The sequence below is a fragment of the Pteropus vampyrus genome, unplaced genomic scaffold (assembly GCF_000151845.1).
Source record: "Pteropus vampyrus isolate Shadow unplaced genomic scaffold, Pvam_2.0 Scaffold217, whole genome shotgun sequence".
NCBI lineage: Eukaryota > Metazoa > Chordata > Mammalia > Chiroptera > Pteropodidae > Pteropus > Pteropus vampyrus.
The window spans coordinates 1,713,825-1,732,415 of record NW_011888998.1 but is presented as its reverse complement, the minus strand read 5'-3'; the positions used below and the strand labels follow the sequence as shown (position 1 = coordinate 1,732,415).

The 18,591-nt window shown below is 46.4% G+C and overlaps 1 long non-coding RNA gene across 1 annotated transcript in view; it reads left to right on the top strand.

The window, feature by feature from the left end:
- Positions 1–11,585: 11,585 nt before the first annotated feature.
- Positions 11,586–18,591, top strand: part of LOC111747287 — a 45,651-nt gene continuing 38,645 nt past the window's right edge. The window contains exons 1-2 of the long non-coding RNA XR_002783492.1: positions 11,586–13,998; positions 14,553–15,397. This is a non-coding gene — a long non-coding RNA (uncharacterized LOC111747287). The remainder of the gene's footprint in view (positions 13,999–14,552; positions 15,398–18,591) is intronic.

The following is an 18,591-nucleotide window of genomic DNA, read 5'->3' as shown; positions in this document are numbered from 1 at the left end:
TTTTGTGGTGTCATTATTGGGGAAATACGTAATTTTGTTTGTATACAGCAAAATCTCATTTTCTGTTTTTATATTTAACCTTTGGTCTCATTTGGGGGTGAAGAGAATAGCTTTTGCCATGGAAGTTACTGTACTCAAAATCAATAGCAGCTTTTGATATTTTCCCTCAGTTACCTGTAGAGTAATTATATTTCATTTTTAGGTTCTCAATCCTGAAGGAAGTCTCAGTTTTGCAGAATGTTTTTAACATTGAGCTAGTTAGGCAGCTTTGGAGCTTTCCCCCGCACTAGAGCCCTTGAGAATCGAAATATATAGTACCTGCATGTCTTACAGCGACAGGCAAGCCCTCTCACTGGGCACAAGACTATCTAACTTTTCTGAGTCCACGATTACATCACCTTGTTCATCCTCTATCATTGAGATTTCGGACAGTGAGATGACAAATTTGCCTCTATTGGATTATAAAGATGTGTCAGGTGCAGGGTTCTATTTGTGTTTTTGAGTTGGGGCTAGTGTGAAGATGTACTGAGGGTTTGTCACAAAGTACTCAGTCACATGCTTGGTATCTGCTAGGGTCTCTAGCAGTGGTTCTTAAGCTTTTAGGGATTATAGCTTTCCTTGAAAAGCTAATGAATTTTAAGAAGTCTAATAAAAAAGCATATTTACACTCGCTCTAAAAAGTTTCATTGAAGCCACTGGTCCAGGGCCCTCGGGTTCTGCTATTTGGAAGGACAGCAAAGGGAAATGAGCCCGCCCATGAAGAGCTTGCCACGTGTTTCAGAAGGTCATTTTAAAGCTGAGACCATTAAGATGAGTGAAACATCAGGTCAGTTGTCGGGAGCTTATGGCTACCACATAATTGGCGCAGATCGGTGCCCACTGCATAACTTTAGGGGCACCCTTCCTAAGCTGCCATAGAAAAGCTGTCCCCTAGAGATACATAGCGTACTCCTATGTGATGGGGCCCTTGGAGTAGGGTGGTGGGGATGATACTGGAAATGCCAGGGGTAGCATTTTAAAAACGAAAAGCAAGAGGAGCATTAGAGACCAGGATGGGGCCAACTTCTCTGTTACACAGCCCCTTCCATGTTTGTGACATCTTTAAGGTACTTTTTAATGATCTCAACTACATGTTTCTTGTTTTTTTGCATCCTATTTGCCTTGGTGCTACAGATTTATTTTTGAATGTAGTCTCGAAGCCAGAGGAAGGCAAGCTGAGACTAGTAACAGCTGAGTTATCAGCAAATTGCCTAGTAAGTGGTTGCTAGATTTTGCACAAATTCAGCCTCTAGAAGTGTAAAAAGAATTAGTGCTATTAAGGGATTTCAGGTCATTAGAAGTTTGAGATAACCTTGCTATGTACATCCCTAACAGGGATAACCTTGCTATGTACATCTCTACCCTGAACACATTTGGTTTTTTCCATTTGCTTTCTTTTCTCTTCAAAATAAAAGATAGGAATTAAATTCATTCAGTAAATTCATTCAGTAAATGCTTGTTAATATGAGCCAGAGTTTGCTTGGTACTGAGAATACCACAGTGAATAAGGAAGCTCTCTTAAGTTGCCTACAGTCGAACAATGGAGTTAGGGACATAGGACATTTGTGAGGAAGCAGCAAAGGAAAGAACTGTGGCTGGGAGAATGGCTCGTTTGGGGAATAAGTTGTTCCGTGTAACCGGAGCAAAGGATGTGATTGGAGAAGTGAGAGATGGGGCTGGAGTGTTGAAGGGCCTGATGATGAAAGCGTGATGTGCCACGCTAATTAATTTAAGTCTTATCTTGAAGGCAGTGGACAGCCATTAAAGGATTTAAAGCAGGGGCGTGACATGATCTCATTTGCGTTTTTGAACGATCTTTCTGGCTGCATTGATGAGAATAGACTGGAGTGCTGGCTACAACAATTAGGCTGTGGCAGCAGTCTGAGCTGGAAATGATATTCCTAAGGTAATGGCAGTTGGCCTGGAAGGAATAATAAATAGATAACATTTACTGAACGCTTAGTAGGTACTGACTTGTCATCTATTATCCCATGAAGTATTTAAGGCTTAGAAAAATTAATAACCTGTCCAAGGTAACTAAGAATCACGCTCAGTCAGTGGTTAAAACCATTATGTCTGAGACAAAAGAAGTACATGGATTTGAGAGAAATCAAGGTGGAAGTGACAGACGAAGAATGTGGGTGTGAGGGAAAGGAAGGGGTCAAGGATGGCTCGGGTCGTGGATGGATGGTGCTGTCATTTACTGAGATAAATAGGGTAAAAGCATAGGCTCTTTTGGTGGTGGTGGTGGTGATGTGGGAGAAGTCGTGAGCTTAGTTTTGGATGTGTCGTTGACTTTGTACATATGAGAAGATCCAACTGGAAGTGGAGATCAGGAGAGACCTGGGCTTTGAATATTAAGTACCTCTTATGTATCTTATACTTCCTAGGTACTGAGGACACAGTGGGGAAGATAATATGGTCCCCACTCGCATGGCTTAAGAAAACTAGTTAACACATAATTCGTGTAGTGAATGTAATATTGAGAGAATGCTTGCCCCTATGAGAAATATGGAAGAGGATTTAGGAACAACCTCTTCAAAGAAATGAGAAGCTGAGATCTAAAGGAAGGATAGGAGTAGAGAAGAAGAGGGCCACAGATAAGAAACCTGCGAAGGCCTTTGGGTGGGGAAATAATGACGCCAGGGAAGACTGCCAAGTTTAGCGTAGCTGGAAGCATGGAGGGGACAGCTGAGTATAATGGAGGACGTAGTTGGGAGAAGAGTTTGAAGAGGATGGAGAAAGTCTGAAAGGTACTCTGGGGAATAGGAGAGAGAACAGACTAGAAAAACCTGCAAGATGATTGCCTGGCACTGTCTCATCTCTAGACCAGGATTTCTCAACCTCAGCACTATTGACATTTTGGGTTGGAAAATTCTTTGTTGGGCAGAGGGGTGTCCTGGGCATTGTAGGATGTTTAACTGCATCCCTGGCCTCTACACACTAGATGCCAGTAGCACAACTCCTTCCCCTTACCGCCAATTATGAGAATCAACATTTCTGTACACATTGGCAAATGTCGCTTAAGGAGAAAATTGTTCCTGGTTGAGCACCAGCAGGCCCAGCTGCTGAGCGCTTCAGGAGAAAATCACGTGACTTGCAGATTGATGTCCTGGACCTGGGCAGAATAGTTGTGTTTCCCTAATAGTTGAAGTGATGGTTCTAACCTACAAGGCAAGAAGAAGAAAGTGAAGGCAGTTTCCTTAGCTTCTCTAAGACTCAAATACCTTATGGGATGTAGAGATGTCAAGTCAGCACCTACTAAGAGTATCTATTGTCATCATTTCCAGGAGGGGGCTCCTAGGAGATGGAAAGCCTAAATGAAAAGGAAAGAATGGTGGTATAGTAGGAGTGGACTGAGCAGAGAGGATAGGTCGTTATGTTCTGAGAGAAATTGAGGTTCTAATAAAGGCCTTCAAAGATTGTGGTAGACTGTCATCTACCAAGCCTTGGGAAGCCACTGAGATTTGAGGGGTTGTTACCACACCATAACTTAGTCTAAGCCGACCGGTACAGAGGTGAAGCGGTCCAGGGGAGGGTAAGTGCTAGGCATGGCATCAAGCGAGTGGTTGAAGTGTCATGGAGGTGAAATTCTTCGATGTCGAGGTTGTTGCCCATGGCCCTGTGAGGCTGGGTGTTGGATGAGTCATTCACATGACATGATATGCCCTCGCCCAGGACGGGAGGACTGTAAGAACCCAAAGTCTATAATGAACGAGGGAAAGTATCTGGAAGGTCAGCAGATGACACAATAAAGGAAGAGTAAAGAGAAGTCTGGGTCTTCGTGTCAAAGGAGCAGAGAGTGCTGCGTGGAGGAATGGCGTCTGGGTGCAGACGGGGAGCCATCGACGCTAAAGGTCCAGGAGGTGTGGGCAAACGACCACCAAGACTCAGGGGAAAGCCAGGCATCGTTTAAGGTGAAGACGTGGAGGAAAGAGTTTCCGGATGCAGGCAGGCGGGTATTTGCCATGAAACAATTATAGAGTAGTGGTTCGTAACTTGTGTGGGGCCAAGAGGTGGCTGCCAGAGAAAGGATATACACACATGTAAAGTTTTATATGCAAATCCAAGAAACTTTTAGATCCCCTAAAACCCTCTCTGGACCCTGGGTTAAGAACCCTGTTCTAGAGCAGTAGCTCTCAAAACTTAGCAAGCGTCAGAATCACCTGGAGGACTTTGCCAGCAGATCGGTAGGCCCCATTTCCAAAGGTTGCACCCACGAGATTCTGGGTGGGGCCCAAGCATCTGTATTTCAGGTTCCCAGGTGATCCTGGTGTTGCTAGCCTAGGAACCACACTCAGAACCACTGCTGTATACTAAAACTGTGACAGAAAGTTTGGGGAAGAAGAGAGGAACAGTGAGAAATTGTTAGGGCCAAGGTCATGGGCATAGGGATGGATTTTTTTCCCTACTGGACTCCTAGATTTCAACTGGGCAAATACTCAAATGCTTTTCTCTCTCTCGCTCTCTCCCTCTCTCTCTCTCTTTCCTTCTCTCTCTCTCTCTGTGTATACGTGCGTGCTTGAATGTGTGTGCGCGCGCGTGTGTATACGTTTGACACACTTGTAACCATCAGGACTTTTGGAATCCTTGGCACTGAATTAGGATTGCCAGTTAGACTTTAGGCAGTTCACTTAATGTCTAATCTGGAAAGCGGCGTGATGGACAGATGAGGTAATGCGAGTGAAGTGCTTAGCACCTGATGTTTCCTTTTCCTCTTGCTTTCATCAGAGCTGGGGGTTTCAGCTTCCTCATACACGAGTGACCAATCAAATCTCTGGCCTCTAACCAGCAGTTGTAACCTTTATCTTCCACCAGAGGGCACCAGTAAACTACAAACCAGTAATCTATAAACTCTTAAAGGAAGGTCTCTTTGCCCTTAAAACAACATCGTTCAATCTGCCTGAGGATAACCCCATAAGTTCAAATCTTTTTTTAAATATTCTTACTCCTGGTGCTTGGAGGGATCATTCATAAGATTCCTCTAAAATCCAGGAGGGAAATCTGGAGTAAAGAGGTTAGCATAAACGATATTCTAACTCCACATCAGCCGCCAAGAGAATTACATTTCTGTTTTTGATTTTGTCCATTTCTACCAAGCATTCACCAGCTCTTCAAACTATCTGTAACCTAGTTACAAATTATTCTCTTGATAATAAGCTATTACAATTCCTTTCTTTCTGGTTTATTCAAATGAACCGAGCTGCTGGTTTCCCCTTTGATGTACAGCCTCTCCTTCTAGCCCCCAAGCCTGTCTAGCCTTCTTTCCAGCCGGGACGGGAGGGTAGGGTGAGGGAGGGTCTATTTCTGAGCCGATGCTGAGCCTCAGAAGCTGTTGCCCTGAATTTCTTGTGGTAAGAGTCTGCCGATGGACAGGTGCCCATCACAAGGGCCTACATTCTGGGGAGAAGCTCTTTCTCCATCTGAGGAAGGGGGGAAACTAGGAAAAGTTGAGGGCACCAACCCCCACAGCCTCCCTCAAAACATCGCAGACCTCAGAGGAGCAATGATATCCAGTGCGTGTCTGTCTTGTACACACTGTTTATTCTTGGCCTGTATTTTTATTTTTTTAATTTGATGGGGGAGGAAATACAGCCTCAGGTCAGCTTTCAACATGGCACCTGGGAATGCTGGCTCAGACGAGAAGAGCCTGAAAGGAAAGCAAAAGGGTGTGTCATGCTTCTGATCAGGAACATAGAGCCATGGAATATTGGGGATGGATGAGCCTGGGGAAATCTAGTACAGCCCCTCGTTCTGAGAGGAGAAATGACATAGTCGGTCACAGGGCTGGTTAATGGCAGACTAGCTGTCCTAGCAGAACTAGAATTCAGATCTGCGGGCAGACACACCAGTCTCACCATTCCATTTTCTAAATTAATCATCATCGCTAACATTCATTGTGTGCTTAGTATGCGTCGAGTGTCTGTTTTGTTTTATCTCATGTAATCTTCACAGCAACCCTATGAAAGAAATACAATGTTATATGAATGAAATATGTTCTCTCCATTTTACAGAGGCATACAGAAGTCAAAGAAAAGATAAAGCCAGTGTTCCATTTCAGTGTTTCTCCATAGAGTTGTGTTTTTGTTTTTTGGTGGTGGTTGTTTTTTTTTAATGGGACTATCCTTCACATAGCAGGATACTTAGCATCTCTGCTTCCCCAAGGACTAATTGGCCCAATCATTACAATAAACCAATCATTTTCAACTCCTCCCGCCCCAGATAGAATAGAAGTGGTCTTCCTGCTGGTGGGAACCACTGACTCAAATGCATGGACACAGGAAAAGGAATATTAAACAAAACTGATCAGGTTTGGTGATGTTTACATTAATGAGGTCACGAGGTGGAGACAGGAGCAGGACGGGCATAGCTCTGGACGGGGGTTGGGGGGGTGGGGGGAGTGGGGGGTGGGTGGTGGGAGGGGGAAGCTAAATTTATAGAGGAAGGGAATGAGCATGAGACCGCAGTGGATCTTTGTGCGCTAAAACCTGGAGTGCGGGCAAGGTCTGGCCTCGCAAACTCATACCTTTATGGACCCATCGGGCCTCACGCTGGGGCAAGGAGATGGTAGGGCTGGAGAGCCACGCCCACATCAAGGGGCAGCCACTGCCCGACTCCAGCCTGGTGTTTTCCGGTGGCAGTGTGGGGTCATTGTCGCTAGCCTTTCTAATATTTCGAGAGATTCTACCAGGCCATATTTTTATAGGAAATCTCTGTATTGTAAATATTGGATCAACAAAATAGTTCTAAATGTTAAGTAGGCCAAGAAATAAGCTTGCATGTGAATTTGGGTGGTCTGTGACCTGTGGGTCAGATCTTCTCTGAGAGGCCATTCCCATCTAAGATACCACAGTGTATGCCCACCATGCTGGTTGACAGAAGGGACACAGGTTTCGGCACACACAGAAGGAATTTACGGCCCATCTGAACTGGCAAACAGTGGGGCAGGCTGGGCCCAGGTGTGGTGAGCCTTCTCCAGGGCACTGGGCTCCACAGAAGCCTAGGGGCCATTTGTCAGGGGAGTTTCAGTCTCTCCTGGATCTGGGATTCTGGAATTCTGGGGCTGGGATTCCTTGAAGGGAGAGCTGCGAACACAAAAACTCTGAAGGCGAGCCAGTGCCTACAGCGCTCCTAGCTCAGGCCCCTGGCAGTGGCTTCTTTGCTCAGTGCTGTCATGTCCCCTGATGTGCAGGAATTGGGAAAAGAAGTCCCTGCTCCCTAGAGACCCTTTGCCTTGGTTCACGGTACTGGCAGTTTACAAACTCAAGCTGCTTTCATTCTCTCTCAGTCAGTGGGTCCCTGACACCAACTGCAAAGCTAAACAACCAATTTTCCAAACTCTCTGTTCAGCGGCACTATGAGTTAAATTTAAATGCACTTTTCTTTCAAACCCCTTGGGAGCTATCTCCTTCCGCCTGCTTTCTCTCTCCTGTTAATGCTGCACGAAGCAGATACTCAGGAAAGCAGTGCTTAACACATGGACCACTGGTGCCCGGAGATCTACGGAGCTCAACCCGGCCCTGATGAGATGTCCAACTGTTTAGAAAGAAACCCAAAACTCCAGTATGTGTGCTCCCCTGTTCTTTGGGGAGGGGCCTGCTGGGGCCTCTTTCTCTCTGGGCGGGCAGCACTGTGCCTTTGAAAGCAGTGCCTTTGTTGGTTTCTGGCTGGTAGTAGTGGGGTAATCAGATGGAAGGGAGGCAGCGGGACTTTGCCAACCCAACTCCTGATGTGGAGGAGTTGAAAAACCAGGCCACCAAGTTCATATCTACATGCCAGGAAATCTCTTTTCAGTTTTCCCGATCTAGTCAGTCTCGGGCTTCTGAAGTCCGTAACTGTTCTCCTTCTCGGCTTTGCCCACATCCCTGTACCCCAGGCACTGGGGGACCTCGCAGGAGGGGGCTGGTCTCAAGCCCTGCGGTGGGTCCTCTCTGGCCTGCACACCAAAAACTTCTCTACTACAGATGGGAGGATGGAGGAGGTAAACCTCCTACCTCTTGGCCTCCCCCTAGCATTCCTAGGAGTTAGTCCATAAGTCATCGTTTTCTTTTTCCTTCTCCTTTCAGCCTCATACCAGGATGCCCTCCCTGTCCACGTTGGCTTCCCATCCTCCACTAGGGCAGGAGAAGTCTGATGGGTTGGGGGTCCTGGGTATCAGCCTTTAACCAATTAACCTTTAATAGACATTTTCAGAATTGTGAACAGAATTAGCGTTTCCAGACTTTTGGCTATCACAGATGAATAAGAAATAACAAAACAACAAAAACGGTATGTATTTTTTTAAGATGATGACTTACATAGGGTTGCCAGCCTTTATTTCATCAAACGAGCACATTAAAAAGATAGCAATTACTACTACCATATATCACCATCTTTTCCTAAAGGAAAGGACATTTAATCTCCAATAAAGGACAGTCCTTTGAAATCATAAAGCTTCGTGGGAGAACCTTACCTCATCCTTATTTTTCTAATATCATCCCAGACATGACATCTTTGTCATGGATTTCCTCAGCCTTCCAATGAGATTGGCATTCGAGGACCCTGGACTAGATAACCTTCCCCTTCCCACTTTCTGTGCCCACCTCTGCCTTTTCTGCTTTGGAACCTGGCCCAGGAAAGGTGGATAATCATATGTGAGAAAAAGTTGTGAAAGACTTTGCAATGGGCAAAACATATCATTATTGGGCGTCCTCTCTGTTTCTCCTTGAATTATCTTTGGCCTTTCATCCTCTTCGAGCTATTTTACAAATCTGTAAATTGTGGAAAGCTGATTATAATAATGCAAATGATTTTGCCCATCGATATGCTAATCGTAGCCAGTGGAGAGGCAATTGATTATTGCTCTGTGGGTATTGACCAGCCTTGCATCCAGTAGTAAATTACTTGCAGCATTCCCCATGGCTTCTATATGTGTCTGCTCTTGGGATTCTCCTTTGAACAACTGTAACATCTTACTAGTCCCCTCGTTAATTGATGAGTTAAATTAAACCATTGACATATGTTAATTTTATATTTGTACAGGATCTTGACTTTACCTTTTAAAAAACCCTTTCCCATCGACTACCTCTGAGAGCTGCTGGTGAGGTCGTAGATAAGCTGGTTCGGGGCTCGGCATATCACACGCTTCCCAGGGCTGGGACAACCCTTCTTCTTTCCTGGTTTCTGAGCCCCAGGTCACTCTGTGTTTTCACGAATAAAATAAACAAAAAACAATCTTTTGACTAAATTTTTCACATCGTAGTATTAGTGACTGACTTTCATAGGATTTTCACATTTACAAGGAGGACCCTCAGGAAAAAATAATCCTTATTCAGGGGAATGATCGTAATAGTAGAAACCCAGAGGCACGTAGTACACAGCACAGCCGATATTAGGGGGCATGTGCCTTTAAAACAACCCGTCTTGCTGGTTGCTATTCAGTGGCAAAGGACAGTTTGGATCCTCTACCCTCACCCTTGCCATGCTAAGGAGAATAATTTCAACCTTTTACCAGGATCTTAAACTATATATATATTAAGTCTTCTCCCCAGATCTGTGAGCTGGATACGTTTATCTCTGATATTGATGAGGAAATAGGATAAGTTAAATGACTTGCCCAAGGTTACACAGCTAAGAAGTGTGCGAAGATTAAAATAGAGGGTCTGAATCCAGAGCTGTGGATTTGAGCCATGAAATAGCCTTTCTGTTACCCGAGAGTGGGGACCCTCTCCCGGTGTGTTGTCCAGGTTCTTGATGTCTCAGACAAAGAATTGAGCAAGACACTGAAATACAGCAGAAAGGAAAAGCTTTATTAGAAGGGAAAGTACACTTCTAGACGTGGAAGTGTACCTGAGCAAGAGAAGCGTGGCTCAAAAGGCCTGGTAACAAAGCCTTTGGGGTTTTTATCCCTATTTGCTGTGGGTGGTTACTTTTCTTAGTGGGGTGGGCTTCCTTGATTGACAACTAAGATGGACAGGACTCAGTGATTCATCATTTGCTTTTTGCGCCTGCTCATTCCCAGAATTCAGTCTGTTATAATGATATTAATGAACTTCTGGGCATATGCATCATATTATAATGATGGTATAATGAGGCTCAGGTGAGTTGAAGGTCGTTGGCGTCTTCACTGTGCAAGTGTGAGTGACTGGCTTAAACTGGTACCTAATTCTCTGCTCACTTGTTTCACTTTGTGGAAGTTACTTTTAGCTTAAAAATGCCTTCTGGCTTGCTTAATTGTGGGTAGATTAGGGCAGACCCCTTCTAGGATAGGATGGCGTCAATGTCTTTGGAGGCAGACCCGAAACCCCTTATTAACTCTTTTCTAAGAGCCATTAGTATGGATGTTGAGGGACAGGGGGTCTCTTCTTCCGTATCTGCTTCCTGCTGAGGAAGGCCTAGTCCCTGCCTATTGGGGTTTCATGGAGCTCTTTCCCTGTCTGCCTCAGTCAGGGCGGAGTCTTGAGTTTCCCGCTGAAGTGTCGCCTCCGTCTCTAGACAAGGAAAAGGTACAAACTTATTTAAATCATATATCTATTAATTTCTATTATTGATTTGCCTATTAAGTGAGTAAAGAGAAACAGGCTTGGTTAATATATTTCTTACAGAATAATAATAATAAAAAAAGACTTTTGGCCTAAAGTTCCCTCCCCTCTCAGACTCTAAGGGCCCTGTCTGGCCTAACACCATTTCTGCTAACAATGGGCCAATGACCCTTATCAATAGCCAGAGGATCTGAGTCACCAGTTTCAGGGCAATTATCAGAATTTGAGGGAAGGGGCCTTTTTCCCAAAGAAAAGAGGAAAAAAACTTAATTAGATTTACTAAAAAAGATTAATAACTCTGCAAGAGATGTTCCTTTTCATTTGTTGCTGAAAGATAAAGAATTTTACAAGTGATGTCCCATATTACTTCTGGTCAAGACTCTTCCTCCGCCCCCAAACCCATTGCCACTGCCGAAATCCACTGCCAGGTATGACACCTGTGTAAAAACATTACACCCATTAAAATGGAAATGACCTGGAAGGCATAACACACTTGCAATGAAAATAATGTCAGAAACAAATGGATCTGAATTCAGGGAACAAGGTTTGACCTACAAATCAGGGCATGACCAGAGAGGAGCAGGGGAAGGTGAGAGGGTGCGTCCCGCAGCAGGGGCCTCTGTGCTCATCCAACTGAGGGGTGAGGGCAGATTTGACAGGTGTGGGAAGAAGCTGGGGAGGGTCAGACAGGTAAATCGAATAAACTGGGGGAGAGCAGCGAGCACTTATGGCCTCTGTCCATAACCCTGAGTAACTGGGGAAGGTACAGGGCACAGGAAGAGCAGTTTGCAGACCTCAGGAGCTGTAAATGGAGTAAATGGCTTCCTGAAGGTCAACCAGCCAAAGCCACGCCCTCTTCTGTACTGTGCTGGGCCAAGGAGACTCCGTGGCCTGGCGCCAGATGTGGCAGGGCATATGGATACTGGGATGGCCTGGAGGATGGAGGACAATGAGCCAGGCCACTGCAGCATCTCTGCCAAGAAGGAATATAGGCGGCCCCGGCACATGGAAGTCAGGTAAGTGGGTGTCTTGGTGATGGATGGGAGTTTTTCAGCAAGCATGACCTTTCTCTCTGTTGAGTCCAGCTGGACAAACCCAGTAGCTCCAGGGCCCCTTGTCATCCACTGATTGCTTTGTGATTAATGCACAAATCACTTATTTCCACCTTCTGTCCCTGCTCCATATTTCCTCAGCTCCTGTGGTGGACCTTCTGTACTTAGGTAATTTACTTAGAAATTATCATCGCTAGAATTTCTCAGCGTGCTCTGCATACAGGTAGTGACCAGAGTCTGAGTGTGAGTCCCCTGAGGAATCCTAACTAAGGACAGACAGGTGAGTCACAGCAGTAGGGAGAGACTTAAAAATCTGCCAGGAATAAAGCAGGGCCCAGCTGAGGCTAGAATCTGTCTCGCAGGAATCATCTCTTCTTTCTTGCACACTTTGAGCTCAGCATGAGAATGGTGAGTTCCCACACGGTAGTCATTCACTGGAGCTACCTGTGGTCCCAGTAGAGCTTCACACAGGATGGGCAGCCTAGTTCTGGTTTGTCTGGGAGCCAGAGAACTTCATTTGGAGGAGGGACAGGCCACTCTCCAGGCCCCAATACCAAGCCGGGCAGACATTGCCCCACGCAGTACAGAAAATGAATGGTCCCAAATAAATACCCTTCCCTCTTTTCAACAAATATTTCCTTTACCTTGGCCTGGATCCCCAAAGACTGCATATAAACTAGATTTAATGCTGATTTGGCCTCATGGATTTTATAACTTATCAGAGCAGGAAAGACAGAATCACATATTGTTCACATTCATTCATCCAACAAATATTTACTGAGTACCAGATAGGAGAGGGGGCTTTTTGTGCTAATTCACTGGGGAGAGCATCACAATAGTAATGCTTTATGCTGTCCCTTCTTTCACAGTGCAGCAGGATTTATTTAATTATCCCCCACCACACCCCATGCCCCACTCGCCTCCTTTCTTTCTTCTACAATGCAGGTGAAAATGTTTCTGCACAATTTGAGGAAGCTTTGAAAGGTAAAGGACGGGGCACAAATGCTTGATTTGCATAACAAGGCCAGGATTCTGAGTTCTTGAGAGAGAAAATGGTGATGGTTGGAGGAATGTGAATTCCTCCAACAGACCAAATGGGGGCTTCAAATAGAAACGAATCTTCTGGTGGCAAAAATCGTATTTGACTTAAGACTTTCTAGGAGGAAGCCAGCTGCTGTGAGGATGAGAAGCCGGCATCCACAGAGCTAGAGGTCTTCTCTCTGCCCTCCGCAGAGCCAGCAGGTGTCCCTTCGCTGGTACTGCACAAGGACAAGGGCTTCCGAGAGTGTCCCATGTGCATGCTCCCTCATTTCCTGCCTCCCTCACTCTCCTCCTCCACGCTGCTACCCCCACTTAGACTCTCCCCCATTGATGGTCTAAGCCGCCGGCTCCCAGACGTGGCCTTGGAAGACAGTGCTCTCAGGGAATGCTCCCAGGTTGCAGAACCAAGTGTGGCCCATCTGACCGAATGGGGGACTCACACCTCTGCTTTGGAAAGGAGGCTTTGCCAGCCTATTCAGCAGGACGTGGTCAAAGTAGAGATAAAGGCCTGCGCTTACATAGTGAACTCTTCTAATCAGATATTTACAGATATTAACTTATTAACAACAACCCTGTGTGTTAGGTAGTTACGAACCCATTTGACAGATGAGTAAACCGAGGTACAGAGAAGTTAAATGACTTGCTTCGGGTCAAACAGATAGGAGGCACAAGGACTTGAATCTGGGCGATTTGCCTCCAAAGTCCTCGTACTTGACAGTGTCTTTTCTGCCCTCCGAGATGAGGATTCTCTTACGTTAGCCTTTTTATTGCAAGTGACAAAACCCAACCCAAGGACACTGCAGCCAGACAAAGCAGCAGTTGCAAAGGCTTAAGAGGCCTGAATGGGAAGGCGTGTGGTCAGTGAAGGTTTTAAGTTACTGGAGACAGAGATGGAGGGAAATCACAGGCGGGATCTTCGGTCGGGCCCGGTGCGTGGAGGCAGGGGCTCGCTGCAAGGACCCCGAGCTAAGGATACCAACTGTCCTATCCCTGAAGCTGGGGGCGAGGAGACGGGCGAAGCGAGCGTGGCCTGCAAGCCAGTGCTCTCTGCGCCTGCGTCTCTCACACACCTGCTGCTCCCAGTGCTCCTCTTTTTCCTTATGTATTTTTTTGTAGTTTTCCAAGTCTTTTCTGCCTCAGACTCCCCGGAGAGTGAGTGCTCCGTGGAGGGAGCTTTGATTTGTCTCAGCTCTCTGGGAGGGGCAGTCTTTGCCACAGATTAAGTGTAGCTGAACGCCTATTCCCATGTAAGTCTGGTTCTTTTAATTCAAGATTCAATAGGAGGGGCGTGCTGTGCCGCCCTGGGAGCTGGCAGGGGCCACAGACCGAAGCCTCCTTTCTTCCAGGTGTGTGGTCTCTGATTTATCTTTTTTCCCTTTGCCACTCCTCACTCTCACCCCTGCCAGTTTTGAGTTCTCCCTGAATCCACACAGTGAACTGACTTAGAAGACAGAGCTCCCATCCTCCCTATTTCCCCACCCACCATCTGGATGTAATAGGGCGAGGGGGACAGAGCAGCCTGGTGACCTAGCCAAGCACCTATTGTTATGGCGCGAACAATTCTAAGACCCACGGAGCCAATTGAGATTAATTATGAGTCTTTATTAGCCGGCTGGCGACTGACTCTCTACCACGCAGGGTTAGAGAAAATCAGCCCCAAGCTTCCCGAGGAGGCAGCTTATAAGGTCTCCTACTACATCTTTGAATGAACAGATAGATTACAAGAAGCAGAAGTTAGTCGTTAACTTTTTGTACACAGACAAAGGTATTCGGGGAACTCTTAGATCAAACAGGGCCTAATAGACAGTTTTATCATCTTTACCTTGGAATGTTGTGCTTCTCCCTGGGGCTGGCGCCCGGGGACATCACCTCCCTGTAACTGAGTTACTGCTCTCCCTAGGGGCTGGCGCCTGGAGATACCGCCTCCCTGAAACTGGAGAATTTCCACTTTTACACTATCAGACACTGGTGAGTGGCTTCCTTCTCCTGCTCCTGGTGTGAACTTGAACAAGCCATTGGACCTTCTTGGGCTTCCGCATCATCCTTGAAGTGTCAGGCAAATAACTGGTGACTGCTCCTTCCACGCTCATGCACAGGGAGCAGTAAAAGGACAAAAGGAACAGAAAAGACTTGGTAAGCAGAGACCCCAGTCGTCTTCCTCTGAGATGCCCAGTTCAGAGGGCTCCCATCCCCCCAGCAAAGGGGCCAGCTGTAAGGAACTTCCAGCTGTTTACCTCAGAATCTGTCAGACTCCTGTGGTTGGGGCATGGGATGCAGGGAGGCGAGGAGAGACTGGAGATGATTCAGTGTCTGAGCATGTGGAGTGGGTGGAGATGAAGGCTGTGGGTTGACATACTTGGTAGGTATGGTCAAGGCTGTTATGAATGCAGCCTCCTCCCTCCCCTCCAGCTAGCTGCAGCCCGGAGAGAGGAGAGACACAGGGAAGCAAGCATGGAGAATTAGATGGAGAGGGGACAGGTCCATTTTGGGAAGCAGGGGCCAGAGGGTTGGGGGCTGTACAGGAAGAAGGACAATCAGCCAACTATCCCTGGCATCTGTATCCTGTGAAAGACAATGAGGTCCCAGCTTGAGATTTGTCCTTACACACCCTCTGCTGAATGCCTGGGAGCCCCGGAGAATCCGCGGAGAGGGATTTTGGAGGCCTCAAGGACAACTGCTTTGCTTCACGAGTGAGGAAGAGGAGGCCGCGAAAGAGGACGGAAGGTGCTCAAGTCCTCAGAACTTGTAAGTTGCGGAGCTAAGAATTAGATTTATTTGCTGAGGCTTCTAGACATTTCTCATCATCTAGAATTATCTCCCGTAAACCTAACCAATACTTGAATTGGGTAGGGGGCTCTGGGTGTGACTTCTGATCACTGGGGCCTTCAGCCCTGACATCAAGCCCGTTTGATGGCAACACTACATGGTACAGGCCAGAGCAGACTGAGTCTGGGCTCCACCTCAGCTCCCTTTGCCACCTTGGCCCAATCTTGTTTTGTCTCTGGGACTGGTTTCCTCATCTGGGGTCATTACACTTGCCCTCTTGTGCTTCACGGGGTCAGAGGCTAAAATGGGAGGATTCTCTCTTCCGACATCTGCAATTTAATTACAGACTAATTCTTGACCCAGCCTGATGGGCGATTCTAAAATGTACCTGTAGAAAGTAGGAGGCTTGGGCTTCCCTAAGCCACATCATTTTTCCGGGATCCCGGGAAGGACCTGAAGACCAGAGGGTGGGACAACCTGTGTGGCGCCTGAGTGACACTCCCATTAGGCCTAGCGTCCCCACCCCTGACCGAGAAGCACTGTGGCTTTATGGATCTTAGAGATAAGAGTTTACATTTATTTTTTAATATTCCAGGCTTTCCACGTGTGTTATTTCACTTAAGTGTCATCATCTCCCCAGTTACTATTATTGTCCTCATTTTATGCATGAGGAAGTTGAGGCTTGGACAAAGTAAATATGTTAAGTCACACAGCCAGTAAGTGCCGGTGCCAGGACTTGAACCAGGGTGTAGTGGATTCTAGAGCCTTGCCCCACCACCCTCTGCCTCTGCTGGCCTTGAGTGGGCCGTTCTGCCTGGTCAGCTGGCTGGTAGAAGAGCAGGACCCAGTCCCCCGTCCTGGGCGCAAACCGCCCAGCGCGTGTTCCTCAGGCATCCAGCTTGTTACCCAGTTCAGTTTGCAAAGTTAACCAACTATCCCAAGTTCCTACCAGGCTCCAGTTTTACTTCTGGGGCTGCCCATTCCCCCACACCCGCCTGTCCTGGCTTCTCCATCCCCAAGGAAGCAGGGGCCTTTCCCCTGATCTCCGGCCAGGCGCTGTGCAACTCCCGAAGTCCCCTGACGTCCCTGTCCCCCCACCCCACCCCCCGGGCTGTGGCCTGCAGCAGAAGCGCAGTCCCCTCTGTGCCTGCCTCTCGCTTTCAGAACCTTGTCTCACAGACTCGCCTCTGCAGAGGGCCGTGCTCCGTTTGCCGCTTTTTGGCCACAGCCGCAGCTATTCCAACCTGAGGCGAACCGCTCTTCTGTCTGACCCGTTTCTGAACCGGTTTTGCTCTTTCCTCTCTTCTTCCCTTTACCGCCCCTCTTGTCCTTCCTTCCCATGAGGACCTCAGAGCATCGCCCCTGGCTTTTGACCCCTGACCCCTGACCCTACCACTTTCCCTGACACTACCACTTCACCTTGGCCCTCCAGTCGGATGCCCGGCCGGTGGCCTACTTTGCCCCCTTAATGTTCCTTTCTACTGTCTGGCTCTCTCAATCCTAAAATCTTCCTCGATGACTCACTCCTGTCTGCTATCTCATTTGGGGCAGAATAGACAGGTAATTGGTTCTTGGGGTAAATGGATCTAGTTTGAATCCTGGTCCCTGCCAACAGCCATGTGACCTTGACCAAGATTTGACTATATTTCTTTGGGGTGTCGTGCAGAGATCATGACATCCAAACTGTAAGGCACCTAGTACTTGTACAATAAGCTCACAACAAATGGTAGCAATTTAACTATTAATAATGAAGCCTTTTCAGGGAATTTCTATGATAATGAATTTGAAAGTGGTTGGCAACTTTAAAGTGTTTCTCCTTGACTGGAAATGTCTTGCGGGCGGGAGCCTTGTCTTTTGTACACCATGTCTGGTACATGGAAGGCCCTTGATGTATACATTTATTTCTGGATGAATGAATAAACTTACACCATCTTCAATTCTTATTTTTTAGTATGACTTCTTCCTAATTATAAAAATACATGTTTTATTGTAGAAAAATTGAAAAATACTTTTAAAAAATAGGAAAATATACTAGCTGCGATCCTACTCCCTAGAGAATAGCCACAGTTAATGTTTTGATATATGTCCCTGTAGCCCTTTTTCTGTGCTTATATGTATTTCAAAACTTTTATACTCTGGTTTTTCAGTTAACAAAATGAGCATTTCTCTGTGTTCTTAAATAACTTTCACAAGCATAATTTTAAGTGCCACATATATTATTCTGTGATATGAATGCATCATAATTTATGTAACCAATAGACAATATTTGGATATTTAAGTTGTTTCCATTTTTCACCATTATAAATAAAGCTGCAATGAACATCCTTCTGTATAAACCTTTGTGTATATCTCTGAATTAAGATTTTCTACCAAGAATAAATTCTACAAAGTCAATGACTAGATGCAAGAGTGAACATTTTCAGGCCCCCATTATTGTTAAATGATTCTTCAGAGAAGCGGCACTAACTGATACTCTCCCCTTTACCAAAGTTAAGAATTCTTGCCACCAGAATATTATCACTTAATATAAAATAATCTTGCCACATGCAGAGCATAGAACCTTCTTTTGTATGACGGTGGTTCTGCTCTGGACGTAGGCAGTGTGTGCAGTTGTACCAGGGTTTTGCCCCTTTGGCACTATTGACATTTGGACTGGATAGTTCTGTGTCGTGGGGGGCTGCCCTGTGCACTGTAGGGTGGTTGGCAGTATCCCTGGGCTCTACCCACCAAATGCCAGTTGCATTCCTGGCCCCTCAGTTGTGATAATCAATAATGTCTCCCAACATTGCCAAATGTCCCCTGGGGGACAAAATCACTCCTGGTTGAGAACAACTGAGTTACAGGGCAACTGTATTAACTCTTTATTGGTTGTAAGTAACAGAAACCAACTCTAAGCAAAAATGGGAACTTTATGAGAAAATCCTGGGGTATCATGGAGCCCTAGGGCACAGATGCCACTGGGCCTTCTCCTTTCAGGTCTGACTCATTCTTCTCTCTCGCTGCGGACTGGCCTCCTCTCCACTGGCCTACGTGGAGGAGACGGCCACCACTAACGTTTCTGAAGTTTCGCATTCCTCTTGTTTGTAAGAAAGCCAGACCTTACTGGACTCTCTTGGCTCCAAATCCAAATTCTGAAGGAAGAAATCTGATTGGCCAAGCTCAGGTTGGCTTCC